The following is a 15,583-nucleotide window of genomic DNA, read 5'->3' on the forward strand; positions in this document are numbered from 1 at the left end:
TGCTTGAGGGGGTTAAAGCGCTTGCTGGCTATTGAATTCAATGTTGAAATCCAAGGTGAATTAACAAACAAATAAAACCTCATCGGTCCATTTTTTGTGATCACAAATGTCATTTTGTGCAGCAGTTTCTGAAACGTTTGTTGTTTTGGTCCAGAAGCATTGGGGAAAATATTTATTTAAATGTGAATATTTTATTACAGAATGCATATTTTTCAATCTGATTTTCATATGAAACGCAACGGTCGTCAATCTAGTTTCGAAATACTATCAAGAACGTTTTATTTTTCCTTCAAAAGTCTGATATTTCCCTTTCACTTTCATAGGAGCTCCAATGTTTTGCCCTCCACACGCGCAGTACATGCTTACTTCCGGGACTTCACAATTTTAGCTGCTGAATACCTACATATCTAGGTAAATATGTATGTCTATGATCAAAACGGGAATGCAATTGACTGTTGGATGGTCTGCATTAATTGTGACGAATAAAGACATAGGATTGGACATAAAAACGGAAGTGAGGCACTCCAACCAACGGTAAAATACGCGGGTTAATTCGATTAGCGTATGTGAATAATATGATAGGGGCCTATCAAATAAACGACTGCTTATGCACAAGCCAGGTGTTCAGAAGATAATATTTTAATGAAAATAGCTTGGGGAGGAAGATGAATTCTGAAAAATGGAGATCTTTTTCCGTCAGTCAATTACGTAAGATTAAACCAACGTTAATCGCTCTTTGAAAAAAAATCGCATGTTAATTGTTTAAAAAGGCTGATAGCGGGGACACTTTGCGGAATGTATGGCACAGGAAATGTCACCAAAATTATAGTTGTCACATATTTAATAAAATATAATGTTAAAGTCTGAGTCTATAATGGGTCTTTGTAATGTGGATAGTTGTGGAAGGGGGTACAGAATTGTCACGACTGATAAATGTAACAAAGTAGGCTACTGTAAACAAAGATTTTACAAGATAAGCATTTTTTGGTGTCCACTATACCGAAAGTTAATTATCTGGCCAGGGTATTTTTAACGTGTCGATACAAACTGAGTATAAAGTACCCAGATCCGCAATGTTGAGCTGACAGGCACTGCAATAACGTGAATATATCACATGCTTACATAATTTTCGAAATGCAACGAATTTTTCATCCTTGATCTGAACTGGGTAAAAAACACCTCTTGCGAAACACTTGCAGAGTTTTACTGATAACTCACCTGACAAATACTTATTTGTGTAAGACAATTGTATTATTGTAGCCTATTCCCTTGTTGGTTTATTAGTGGAACTATCTGGTTATTTTCATGGAATTTGCCCAAAAATGTCTAACTTTCAAGTATGAAGAAATTGGTCATTTTTTTGTACAAAAGTCTTTTATCTTTACAATTGTGTGAACTAAGTTAAATACTGAGTAGCTAATGTATCCGTCTGTGTACTAACTTTTAAAGGCCTCAGAGAGGCCATTAATACTACTATTTTTTTTATATCTTACTGATTTGGATGTTCCTATTATTATTATTATTATCACATTATTAATATTATAAGTAACTTAAATTGTTGTTACACACAAGAAATGGAATGGTTAAAATGTGTGTCTTTTGCTAACAAGTAACTATAAGGATCACTTTCAAAGGAAACACACGTCTATTTAACGTTCAGACGTTTCCAAACTGATCGGACCGTATGTGAAACCAAAACACTAATACATGAATTTCAATAGGTTTTCCAAAACGTGAAGGACTGAATCCAGCCAGTGTCCATAATTTGCCAGTTTTAGAACGTCATAGTCATAATAAACAAAGGCTAATTACCATTGCTTATTATAGAAACCCATTGTGGTAAAGCTTAGAGGCTATCTTGCATGTTCCTTTTGAAAGTAAATGCTGTTCAAATTATTTCTCAAATTACATGTGTGAAGATTGTGCATGCAAGACAAAAAAACATTAGGCCTACAGCAGCCTGTATGGGTTTCTATGCACTGAAATGTGAATGGATGAAAGCGAAAATTGGATAAACGCGTCTGCCAAATAAATGTAATGTAATATGTATGTATGTATGTATTATTATTATAATTATTATTATTATTATTATTATTGTTGCTATTGTTGTTGTTCAGGTCGTTGTTTAATTATTCAATTTATAACCTAGGTTTTTTTTTTGTTTGTTTATAGTCTAGGCATAAGTGGTAAAGAACGACACAACGGGACAACCAAAATGATTTCTTCCGAAAAGCCACTAGATGGCACCAAACCCTTTCAAAACGGAAGAGAAGGCAAATTCGAAAGAAAGCAAGCGAAATCTGCATTATATTATTTTCTGTGCCTTATAAATGTATTTTCGATTGGGCGATGAAATGTATTTTACTCATTTACTCAGAAAATATTTAGCCTGTAGCACTATTACATTTTACTTCAAACACCGTTGACATTTCAATAGTTATTACCCGTTTCAATTACGTTCAGAACTTAATTGAGTCGGTTAAAATTTAAACCAAAGTACATGCAGTCTGATGTTACATTAACGTGACCTGTCGATAGTCGGTATAATTGTAACAGTAGCCTAAATGAAAACGCCCTATAATGTGTGTACGCAGGTTTATTCGGCACATAGCCTACTAATCTTAATCACGGAAACACATTTCCAATGGTAACGTCAGACCAGCCGCATCCTCAGATTTTAAAGCATGGGGCTTTATTCATAAAAAAAGACTGCATAAACATTGACACGCAATAAACTTCGTAACTTACCGCGAAATTAGTTTTGGTTACGTCCAAATCAACGAGGAAAGCTGATTTTGTTTCTGAGCGCCCAGGAACGCTTTTACAACGCAAATACCCTACTCTACAGACCAATTGCCCATACATGTCTTTGATCAGGTGTCTGCTTCTTTTCCTTTAACCACTTGGAGCATCCAGATGGTGATGCTATGTCAATGCAGCAAGCATATTATCTGAATACACTGTAGCCTACATTAAACGCTAAACTAATTTAAAAAGTCAAACACGTTGATGAGCAAAATTAATTTATTTCATAAATATTAAACACCATTTAAAATGCTTAAGGTCTCCCCAAAATGACACTACTTGTAAAGGGTTTCGACATAATATAGTGTCCCTAATCTCCTAATGTTAAGCCCTCTCCATGATCGCCTCCTATCAACCCTTTAGTTTTTTCTGTTGATGGTATTCTGTAAACATATAACAGCAAAAAAGCAAGTTGTTTGTTATAGCAACTCAGAGGCGACATAACTGTAACAGCTGTTACATTTATACTAACAGGGGCGTCACATGTTTTGGTCACTCAGCAAACAATTCCCGCTAAAATTCACTCAGAAAACCATACAAATTTATCAAGTACAGGTGCCTGCTTGAAGTGATGGATGATATGATTTATTGTAAATAAAAATAATGCCTCCGAAAATTACTTATGGGACCTCGCTCAAATACAGTTTTTTCAAATACAGTTTCTTTTTTTTTTTTTTAGAAATATTTCCCGCTAAGGCTGTCGAATTCCTCGGTTCTTTTGGCATGCGGTTGAGGACTGAATTGCGCGTGGCCGTGTAGGCTACACATCTGAAACGGCTAAGGTAGCAGCAGTGTACAAAAGGTTATGGACCGTGTTACCTTTATCAAGCGTTGCATTTATAGCGACTCACCCCTATTTTCTAAAAGGGGTTTATTATGATTGTATTGTACTTGGTTTAGCCTACATGTGTAGCAGACCTACCATGTAGGCTATAGTAGAGCTACTTATGAATCGTTCACTTTATATGTTATCGTTATTTATGCCTGCGACTATATTTAGAAAATTAGTCTCCGTCGCCCTGGCTTAGATTTGGTATACACTTAAATAAAATGTGTGTTACATTAAGGTAAATGATAGAACCTTATTTATTTCACGGCTTATTTGAGTACTTCAGCTAGAATCACATACCAAAATTATGTACTTAATGAATACATTAAATGGCATTAAAAGTAGGCCTACATAAGAGTGTGGGTTGTCCCGAATGCATGCAATTCGTTGCTAAAATTACAGCTTATGAAACATAGAGAAACAAACTCTGCCATGTGCATGTTCATATCACAGCTCAGAAATGAATGTTCTGCAAATGTGTTTTAAATTTTTCTAAATACGTTTCCGATTGCCAACACATGTATCAATACGAATACTCAGATGCACCCTCTTTGCAGCCGTGGCCAACTACGTTAGACCCTTCTACGGAAACAATATGGCCCTTTGCTCCGGTGGGTGGGAGATGTATAGGCTACATTGTTATTGGAGAAATTGCGACTTTTTACTTCGAAACGGATGTGCTGCTGTGCAGAGTTTTGCCTATATGACAATTGTAACCGGCAAAGTGAATTCCCTCTCATTTAAAACCCAACGTGCTCATTATGTAAACCTTTGACCTCTTATCTTCCCCTTCCATAATTCTGATCTGTAAGCAATTGGAATGTAATAGCGTACTTTGCTGCAGTTCAATCAAACCAATTAATATTCTGTCATTTTCTCATGTTAGAATTAGGCCTATGATAAGATGTAATACCTTCAAAATAAAATTGCATTCATGAAACTGTTTTTGTTTTAACTGGACTAATGATTTCAACGCTCAAATGCGGTTAAAACCAATGGAACTAAGGATATTTACGTTTAACTAGTAGGCCTAAAAAAAGCATTGTTCCCCTATTTTAACAAAAAAAAAAAAAGTAAAATATTGACACTGGCAATTTTACTGTTAAGGTTTATCTATGAGATTACTGTAAAATCCGACCAGTGGATTTAAAATTGCCAGATGAAACTGGAGGTTAGATTTTCAGATGGGGCGCCGCCGTTGCACCCTTCAGAAAGGTGTATAGCCGGAATTAGTTGTATGCATTTACATTATGTGCTACACGTGGGATGTTGGTTGAGTTGACAGGCTGAAATAAACAATAAGCAAATGAGAACAAATTATATAGAGGCCTACGGGAGTGGGACTGTGCGTACCATGTTTTTCCACAAATAACACTAACTAGCGCAGACGTTCTCCATTGCATAAAGGACAGGCGCAAAATACGACTCAGATTTCAGGAGTAGGGCCTATATTTGATTTCTAGATACTTAGTTGTAGCCTAACTAATTTTCATTTTGCCACAGAGGCTAGCCAGACTGGCGCTGTTTAGTTTCAGCTGTTTAATCCCACGATAAAATATACAGTCAATACATAGCTAAATGTGTTTATTCGTGGGCACTGTGAATGAGGTGTCAAATTATTTATATGTAATTTATATTCATACAGTTAGTGTTGGTTTTATTTCGGCTGAAATGATTAGGCCACATCTGATCCTTGTGCAGCGTAGGCTACAACGCTAAAATGATGTAGCTTTGAGTTGGCGTATCGTGTAGCCTACTTTTTCCACAATAATTAAATATTTCAGTAAATCAATAATTTGTACATAGAGAAAAGGCTCCTATTAACTAAATTCCCGGAAAATCGCGGAGAATTTCGCAAACCAGAACTAAACACTGGCTAAGGATTTGAAGGGCTTGAATCTTCCTCGTTCCACCTTAAATTTTGTGCCGCCACTCTCAACCTTCCCTTTAAGAATTTTGGAATTGGCACAGTCTTACCAAAGGGGGGCGCCAACAGATTATGTTGTGTGATATTCCTATTTGTTGTGTTAAACGTAAAACATTGTAGCAATTTCTATCGTTGCAGCAAAATGTACAGCAAGTTGCTTGTTGGAGTTCACGAGTGGTCTCTCAGTTAAAATTATTTCATTTCCTAGTGAGTTATCGTAAATTGATTCACGAGTCAACGTACATTATATCCCACTATAATATTATTAATAAAGGCGTGATCACTATATTGGCTTCGATTAATCAGAAATGGACGTGGAACATTGCACCGATTAAACTCAGCACGCTGACTGTATAGGCTACAAACTATGAAAAACTAATATATTTTTTTCACCTTTTCACCGTGCCAAGGTCACATATGGAGTCTCTCAAGCTGGCCTTTGTGCAGAAAAAAAACTGTTATATAATGCTGTTTATGCATAGTGGGAAAGCATGGTCTGGTATCCACCAGACTTAGAATATTGATGACACAAAATACGTTATTATTTATGAACTCAAAACCTATTTGGTTATCGATTTGCTTTTCTGACAGAATTGGTATGTTTACAGTCTGTTTAGCCTCTCGAGGAAAAAGTAACACCGATTAGCTACTTTTTTGCTCAATTTAATATGCGACATGCCTACGCATTCTGACTGCCGCATTTAATAAACTGCCTGCCATTACTGGTTGATTTACACGTGTGAACTGTAAAGTCAGCGTCGTCATTTGATGTTCGGATGTGTTTAATATGCTTGTGTTATCTGTTAAGCTCAACGATTTTTACACTTAACACAAATCGGAAAAGATGCATTGATGTAGGTGACGTGCATTCAATGTGGTGTGGTTTTATATAACTCTTGGAGAAAATAATGACATCTATTCTATTTAAATAGTTTAATTGCTTAAACAATCTAGATAAAATGACATGTAGCCTACTGCTATCTTGTTTAAAAACGTAATATTTCCTATAGTTAGACACAATCTGCCTTCATTTTTTTATACGAAAATTTAGTCTCTATTCAGCAGAAATGATTATCATTATTAAGTGAGGTACATATAAAAGGGGTTGAAATGAGAGAAAACTCTTGCGTTGTAAATTATTTAATGTAGATGATTACTGTTTGATAGAGAGAGGGGGGGGGGGGGGGAGAACGAGAGGGGAACATCTTACCTAACAGGCGTTGCATTAATCTACATATACGGCTACATTTTCAGTTGGCCAACAGCTGTCTTGTCATCATCTCATTTTGTGCCATAATTGAAGCATATAGGCTATATCAATGCACTTTCTAATTAATGTGACTAAAGGATGTTTTCTTTTGGTACCATTCTATTTTTTTCTTCTTCTTTTTTTCGAGCTATGTACAGAAAATAGCCTACACTGTTTGCAAGGTATGCCATTAGATAGCCGTTGGATTCCTTTAAATTCAAATTGACAGGAATAAGACCGGCACCTATTGACAGCTATGACTTCTAGTAACTGAACCGTTACTAAAAGCGGGCCATTACGGGGTTTACTCATTTTTGTTTAATCGTTTATTGGCACCTTAATGGGAATTAAAATAGGGTACTTTTATTTATATTTTGAGAATATGGACAGTTGATTCGATTTTTCATTAGCGAATAGCAAATACGGCAGTGTGATAGATCCACTAAGAACTGCAGCAACAACAACCAGAGTTGAACAAAGCAAAAATATTTGTGAATATGCACGCGCAGTCCTAGTTGGACCTAGACTAGAGTATAACAAGGAATTTGCTCCTGCAAATGTAGCCTACTCTTTTGTGGATGTAATGCAGGCAGAGTAACATTGCCCTCCTTTACGAATACTCGGTTGTAGTGTTTCAGTTGGCAGATCTAAAAAGGAGAGAGAGAGAGGGAGGGGAGAGAGAGAGAGGGAGGAGAGAGAGAGAGAGCGAGAGAGCGAGAGAGCAATGTGTAATTGGTTCAGACAATTAAAAGTAGCTCGGAACATTTAAATTGATTTGAGACCGATATCACATCTTGTTATATTTACATATGCCACAAGGTAAAATGTTTTAAAATGTCCCTAAATTCCCAAGGGCGAGGTTATCAGTAGTAAAAATTGAAACAATCGGGTAGCTAATGAAAAGAAAGACAACCAGGTCGATGCAATTCGCATAAACATAAGACATCATGTTCATAATTTCGTGTAAACAACCATGTTAAAAAATAATTAATTGGAGCTACCACCGAGTTGAATGAAACACACTAAATGCAGACTAAATTTAGTAGTAATGTAATAATTTGACTCAATGACTAATTGTGGAATGTGTAGTTTACACAGTATGCACACATCTCCTGATATGTCCTGTTTATAAGTGCATCTATCGCCATTATTACTAACGTCATACAGTAAGAACTTCCTTATTGTGGACATCATTGATCACACACGTTCAGGGCAGCAGCATATAGCATACCGTTATACAACAGAATTATATAAAATAGAATTGTAATAGGCTGTTATCGTTATTTGAAAACTGCATTCACTTTGACCTGATTGGTCTTCTAAACAAATGTTGGGTCTAGTTTATCTGATTGTATTAATTGAATGTGTAGTTATGACACTCAGCATTATAAAGAGCTCTGCTCCTATTATAAATATCTCTCCTCTGCTTCGGTATGATATTAGGCCACAGTTTTGAGAAATAAATATGATGAGCCCGTATCCCTTAAGACGGAATTTGATATTTAATTGGGTGAAATGTAGGAAAGCCAAGGGAAGATAAATCATACAAAAATAAAGGCAAAGGTGTTTCCATATCACTATTTCTCCAACCAACCTCAGTTTTGGAACTTGCTGGTGTGCGCACTCGTAAATGTAAGGCTGATACAGGAGTTGTGGATATAGGCATTATATGTCATATTTTTCATATCAAATGATTTAATTTCCTACTTGAAAATATTTTCCTGAGATTAATGGATTTTATAGCTGCCAGAGGATGATACAGTCAGATAATTACGATGGTGTGGATTAAAAAACAAAAGCATTACATTAAATTTGTGTGCACGCCGGTTTTATTTAACGAATGTATTTGTGCAATCCCTGCAACTTTGCATATCAGTGCATTGGCTCATGATGTTGGCTAACTGATATGGCAGGTCAGTAGAGGTCGAGGCTGGATAAGACTGGAAGAAAATCTCAATAGAATGGGCTTATATTCTCACTAGATAGTGAAAATGTCAGCAACGAACATCCCGTTTTGATATAGCTATAGGTCTATATAACTAACTGAAATGGCAATGGCAATACAATCATAATAAAAAAATATCCCAATGCATCGTGCCAGCTATACGTCATTGTGAAACCTTGGGTTTGTGTTAAGCAAAGTGAGTTTAATGTGTTTATTATAACCCATGGAACCGTGCCTCCCCACGTGGACTGCCCCTAAGAATGCATTGTGTTGCCTACTTTCGTGTGACTGTTCAACGATTTCCTAACATTTAAAGGGAAGCATGATGATGCAAGACTGCAAATTAAACAGCAGGGGATGTTAATATATACACACACATATTACCTCAGCTATATTAAACAGAGTTAATAGTTTATGCTACCTTGTATTATCTAACTTAAGTAGTTGGCTGCAGTTTTACTGGTTTTACTGGTAGACGCGATCGCTTATTTAATTCTGTTTTTCACGTATCTTGTCGAAAAAGTTACGTGTTCTTTTTCCCAGACAGCCGTCGGAAGGGACTGTGTTGCTAAGTCAAGTAACCTTGAAATAAATCTATGTCTTAGATAGTATAACCTCTGGAAAAGCACCTCTAACAGTTTGAAAAATCTGAACACACGCGCGCGCACATGGACTCACACAGTATGCTATTTCGGTTGAATCGCTGAAATGAATTCTTTTTCCCGAGGTCATATAGGTCCCGAGTGTCAATCAAACGGAGCTAATTCAGAAATTCCATTGTTTGGAACCACGTCAGTAGCTTTTCTCTTATTTCCTCCAACAATGCAAGTTCCTCTGATCGCTCATTCGGAATATTGGGCATTATCCACTGGTAAGCATCTAGCAAATGCTGGGATTGATAAAGTAAATAATTTCATTTTCACACAAGCAAGGAAAAATGATATCATACAATGATTTTGTAAACAACAGTTCATATTGCTTTATATGGGAAATTGGTTTAATTAAATGACATATTAAATCATTGATGCATTATAGTCTTGTTGGTGTCTTGTTATAACAGTGATATAAATAAATACATCTAAAACACATTGATAACGTAGGCTCTATAAAAATCACCAAGATCAGACAAAAGTCCTTTTGTGAAACATAAAAAAACAATTAATGAAACGGCAGCGTATTTTGTATGAATTGAAGTTAGAGTGCAAGTTATTTTAAAATTACAGTAAAAGGGGATTTTAATCATTTTACATTTTTACCACAAAGTTGCCTATTTCTCTCTCTCTCTCTCTTTCTCTCTCTCTGTCTCTCAAAATGCCGAATTATACTTAGGCTGATAGTTTTGTTATAGTTTTATAGTTGTAGGCCTAATCGGTTAATAATGAAAAAGATATAGCTACGCATTTGATTTTCCCATGCGCTAAAATCCCTGTAACTCGCCGTGTAGCCTACAGCCTTCAGCCTTGCAAGCCAGCAAACCACACATAGCCTATATACAGTATACATATTTGTTTTCTATAATTTGACAAATAGTGTGCATAGTAGACGTTCATATTCATTGCAATGTAACAAGTGATGTAGGCTCAACCTTTGTTAAAAGAGCATGGTGATAGTAATGAAGCACGTCACATCACATCAGCTGCTCTGAAACAAAATTGTATACACTAATTCGTTTAAAGAATTGGTAACATAATGATGAAATTAAAGTTAAAATTGATTTTTTTTTTTGGCCTTACTTGTGCAGGCCTGCGCAGTCACGTTATCAGTTGTAGTTTTGATTACGTGCTTGGTTTGTAATTCTGGGAAAGTTGGTTTGTTTAAAACTGATCGAAGAAGCATCTGTCCATAGCATTCTATTTGGCGAAGTGAGGCCAAACGACAGTATAGTATCTCAATTTAACTCCAGAATATGCTTATTATGATGTTGATAAATGTACATCACTTATAGGCTATATGCTAATATTGGCCTCGTCTTTTTCCGTCTTAACAGCGGAATGTCAGAAGGTACACTATCGAGTCCTTGCACCGTTTGACGCACAAGTCTCTGTTATTCCATGGCATACGAGCGTGACAGAAAGCGATTAATGCAACCTGCTGTGGACATCAAGAGTCTGTCCTTTAATTAATTGCCCTTGGAAATACTACCTCAAACAGTTTTAAACTTACTCAGATTTGAAGTAGATTGTTTGGTAGGCCTATTTTCTTTTATTTTAAATGTTATTTTGTAGTTGACTGGACCAACACTGGAAAAGGACTGGCGCGATAAACTTCGAATAGTTCACGATGTAGTGTCTTCTGCATTCACAGCATTGAATTATAAATGCAAGAACATTAAAACTCTTTTTCCAGTTAATAGGCCTATTTCTTCGTGAATTTTGTATATAGAAACACATGTTCCGCTTACTGACACCGAAGCATATTTTTCCCATTAATTAGATAATTCAGTGTGTAATTATTTTATGTTGTTAAAAGGTTTGACGAACTATCACCTATCATTACCTTATTTTAGCTGTATGGATGGACAGACGGGTTACGTTGTGCTGAATTTCAAAGGCCTAATCCTTCATTCTTTTTTAAAATGAATACATTTGCTTTCCGATTAAAAACAACCTACATACAAAGTTACAATGTGGAAATATAATACAATTTTAAATATTAAAAGGCATGCTATAGTTTGTCTAATCAAATGTGGAAATGTGACCGTCTTATATATAATGAAATGACCTAAAATGCCCTTCCAATGTTTGCACGGTTTACCATAACAGTGTAGCTAATCTACAAAATCCGTGGCTTTTAGAAGCATGCTCATTGTCATTCACGTTAGTTTTACTGATTAAACAAGAAATGCCACTGCGGTCAGGACTACTGGAACCCGCGGAATCAGACGCACCTTTTCGGATTTCTTGGCTCCCCTCACCTTATAGCCTATCCTCTTTCTTTCTGGATTTACTTTAGGGATAAAGTTATAGGTATAGCTGTGCAAAGGTTATCTGTATAGTGGTATTTACTTTTGTTTACAATACTAATTGTTCCTTGTTCTGTTCGCTCCACACTTACTGGTAATAAATCGGCCTTCTGTGCCTTCTTTGTGATATCACACTGAGCATATCACAGATGTTCTCCACTTCTGTAAATTGCCCTAGATAAGAGCGCAGTGCTAAGTGACTAATGTAAGACGACGAGTTTCAGCTATCCTTTCCCATTGCATCCCAAACTGCTGTGAATTGTTCATTGGTCTGCCAGTTTGTTTAAGGATACGGCTTTCATAGTTAATACATTACATATAAGCCTGTCAATGTGTAGAATGATGATAATCGGACATTATATGCACATCCTGACATCTGTGCACACCAGACTATGTATTACGTACAGTTGGTAATTATCATTTCTATAGGCCTACGGTTAGAATTAGAAGAAACCATATTTAGATTATACCGTATTGTAATATTCAGCATTATGCATTACATAAAGAATAGTACGTCAATAATGTAACGATATAACGGTTTGGGTTGACTGAAGAGCGTCATGCTTTCTGCATCAGCCATAACCCATACCCTAATATTTCAAACTCTCCGGATTTCGGTAGGCTAGACTTCTGCCTGCTCTACCTCTGCCAGTCAGTAACTACTTCCACATATCTTGTTTCCACTGAAGACATGGCAAAGCCTATTTCTCAATACTGAATTATTATTATTATTATTATTATTATTTAAAAAAGAAAAGCTTGAGCGTTTTCTAGACAACCTCTTCTTTCTGCAGGAAGAGGAAACCGATGGGTTCAAAGCATGTGTATACAAAACGGAATGCGTCCGTGGGCTCCGAAACCTGCTGTTTTTGCAGCTCATAATTATCTTTTATTTTTCTTGTTCTCATGTGGGTTTTCGCTCCCATAGCGTAACATAGGCTATATGAATTACACGAACAGACCGACATGTAGCCTAGTGCTTTCCTGTAGTTCGTAGGCTACACTAATAGTCTATGCGTGATTAAAATAGTTGGCAACACTGCGTGTTTCAAAAGTAAACCAATGTAGTGTTTTGCCTAATGCATCGGCTTGCCATTCTTTAGAACTTAGTGCTGAGAAAAGGCTACACGATATTAGAAGTAGCACATACAGTAAATACGAGAACAGAAAATGCCAGGCCTGCTCTGCAATTTGTAACAACTTGGAAACTAATTCTTAACCATCGCTGTATTAAATGTCCGTGTAATTTGTCTGATTTACTTTAGGCCTACCTATAGGCTATATGTTGATTCTACTGAATTTAGGTGTAATGTATATACAACATATATTATATAACGTTATAATATAGTATAATACATTTATAATATACAATTATAAAGTTATAATATTCACTGCACAGACTAGAGCCGTAGGTGTCAGTATTTTACATTTGAATACTGTCATTGATGTATTGACTGGTGGTAAACAGGAGTAAAAAACAGTTATTAATGAAGATGCATCATATGGTAGTCAATATAAGACGTTCATACAAAGCAAAAATGTTAAACGTAAAATATAGATAGATCACGTCATTTTTTTTTTTTACTTGCACAGTATTTTCACAAAATGCTATAGGAAAATGAAAAAATGTAACGTTAGTAACAAGCAAACGTGAAGGCGTATTTTCATTTTTGCTGTAGCTTTAATTTTCATCTGGTTGAGCCAGATGGAGATCGTGGTAAATTGGTAGTCTTCTATAGCGTAGCCTACTCAGTTCCTAATAAGGAGCATCGTGTGTAAACTTAAAACAGTAACTGTTTCGTTGAAAACGTGACAATATTCTGATGTTTGATTCCGTCATAATTTAGCAGGCCTGTGGATTCTAGTTAAGATGAGCGATTTGATCCTATCAAAATTAACTTCATTATGAATAAAATTATGAGTATTTTTATTTCTATCTCTGGCTGTTTGATTTCTGTCTGTTTCAGAAAATGTACTGGAGGGTAAGGACAACTATGTAGCCAACTTAACTATACTTAACTATACAAATCTTTGATATTATATTCCAGTCGGCCTATTGTTCATTTTAGCCATGCACCCTCCTTGTCAACAAGTCTCACGTTAGTTCAACTACATGCCCCAAAACATTTAAAACTGTATCCCCAAAATTGTGGTTGCCTTGTCATAAAGAAAAATCCACAAGAATATCTGTCCTTGTAGCCTACTTGAGAAAACTCGGCTTGTGCAAGGACTGTCTTCCCGCGGGGGTCCCTCTGTGGTCTTCTGGGAATACAGAATCCCCTTTACCCACCCCCACTCCATCCATATCGCAGCGTTGGCATACAATAGGCCTACTACACAATGTCAAGACGCTATGCAGTGAGATGCACATTGAGACATGGACATTTAAGTTTAAACATTGCAACTGTATCAACAATCATGTATAGGGCCTATAAACGAACTGTTTCAGTGCCATGAAACCATTTATGTTGCATTGTTTATTTAAAAAAAGATAATTAGACAGTTTGTTCTGAATAACTGTCAGTATGGCTTATTTTACCCAAAACTTGTTAAAAGTCGGCCATCATTCTTAAACCTGTTTCTTAACACTAGTAAAAAATTAAATAAATTTAAAAAAACAAATGATTGAATCTAAATATGCACTGTTCTTGTATTTTCTCTTGCCCCAGACTTAACAGCAAGTATAAATTTGAGGGGTATGAGAATGGTAAGGTGGTGGTCACACGCCGCATCCTACAGTGATATGTATGGTTGGACCTTAAATAACCTTTTGAATCCCAGTCAATGTTTAATCCCCCCAACCTTCCAGCATGTTTGTAGTATCCTCGATATTTACTCACAACACAAAATAAACACGTGGCTGTCTTCCTCGTATTAGCTCAGTACATTTCCCTAGTCAGAGGCTGTAAATTATGTGTGTAAGATGATAAAGATAACAGTAGCCTAGTGTGACACGTCTATCAAGCCTACGCTTCAACACTTAGGTGGTTCCACACTTGCTCCATCGGGGTGACCCATATGTTTTGTCCGCGGTCAGGAGGCCTACAGTAGTGCTGCTTTAGGGCGCAGTTAACTACAAGGGAAGTACCACTTTCTGTTTTTACCTATTTCCCAGTTCGCTGATAAATCAATGCAAGAATGGCGGTATTTGCCAATTAACCGCTAACAATACCGTAAAAACCTAAACAACAAGCGCATGTTATCCAACTTCTATTGAAATGTGCGAATAATTTCTTCTTCTCGTGTTTTAATTACTTTTGAATTCAAAATGACTGAACTGTATAAAAAATAAATACTCCCGTTACTTATTTTGCCTCATCTTGTGCTTCAGTCATCAAAGGTAGGTCTACATTTGCCATATACTGATTCCATTAAATGCTTTGTTTAGTGAGCCACGAGTCAAATGAGGTACTCAACCATTCGATATTCTATATTTCATGTGTAATGAAACCGAACGGACCTCTCCGGCAACTAAAGCAATGACTGTCTTTCCAGTTTCCTGTCGTTCTTGCTGTAGTGTAAAACAACATACATATTACGTCGTCCTGTCCAAACATACAAATGGCAACATAGTTTTTCGTCGCTGTGCGTTTCTTATGAAAAGTAGTGAATATATGCTCAGATAGAGCAGATGACCAACAAAATCTCACCAAAGTGCTTTTTTACGCACAGCTCCGAGATCCGTACGCAGACGTAACATTAGGCATACCGCATCCTACAGTTTTAAAAAAATCTGTCGTAGCAGCGAAATGAGAACACACTTAGGCCTACTGTACGTTTTATTAATGCCTATAAATAAATGTTCAGGTGGGCCAACTTAAATATATGATTCATTTTAATATTTTTGATTATTAATAATACGCATG

Source organism: Anguilla anguilla, chromosome 4 (assembly GCF_013347855.1).
Source record: "Anguilla anguilla isolate fAngAng1 chromosome 4, fAngAng1.pri, whole genome shotgun sequence".
Lineage (NCBI taxonomy): Eukaryota > Metazoa > Chordata > Actinopteri > Anguilliformes > Anguillidae > Anguilla > Anguilla anguilla.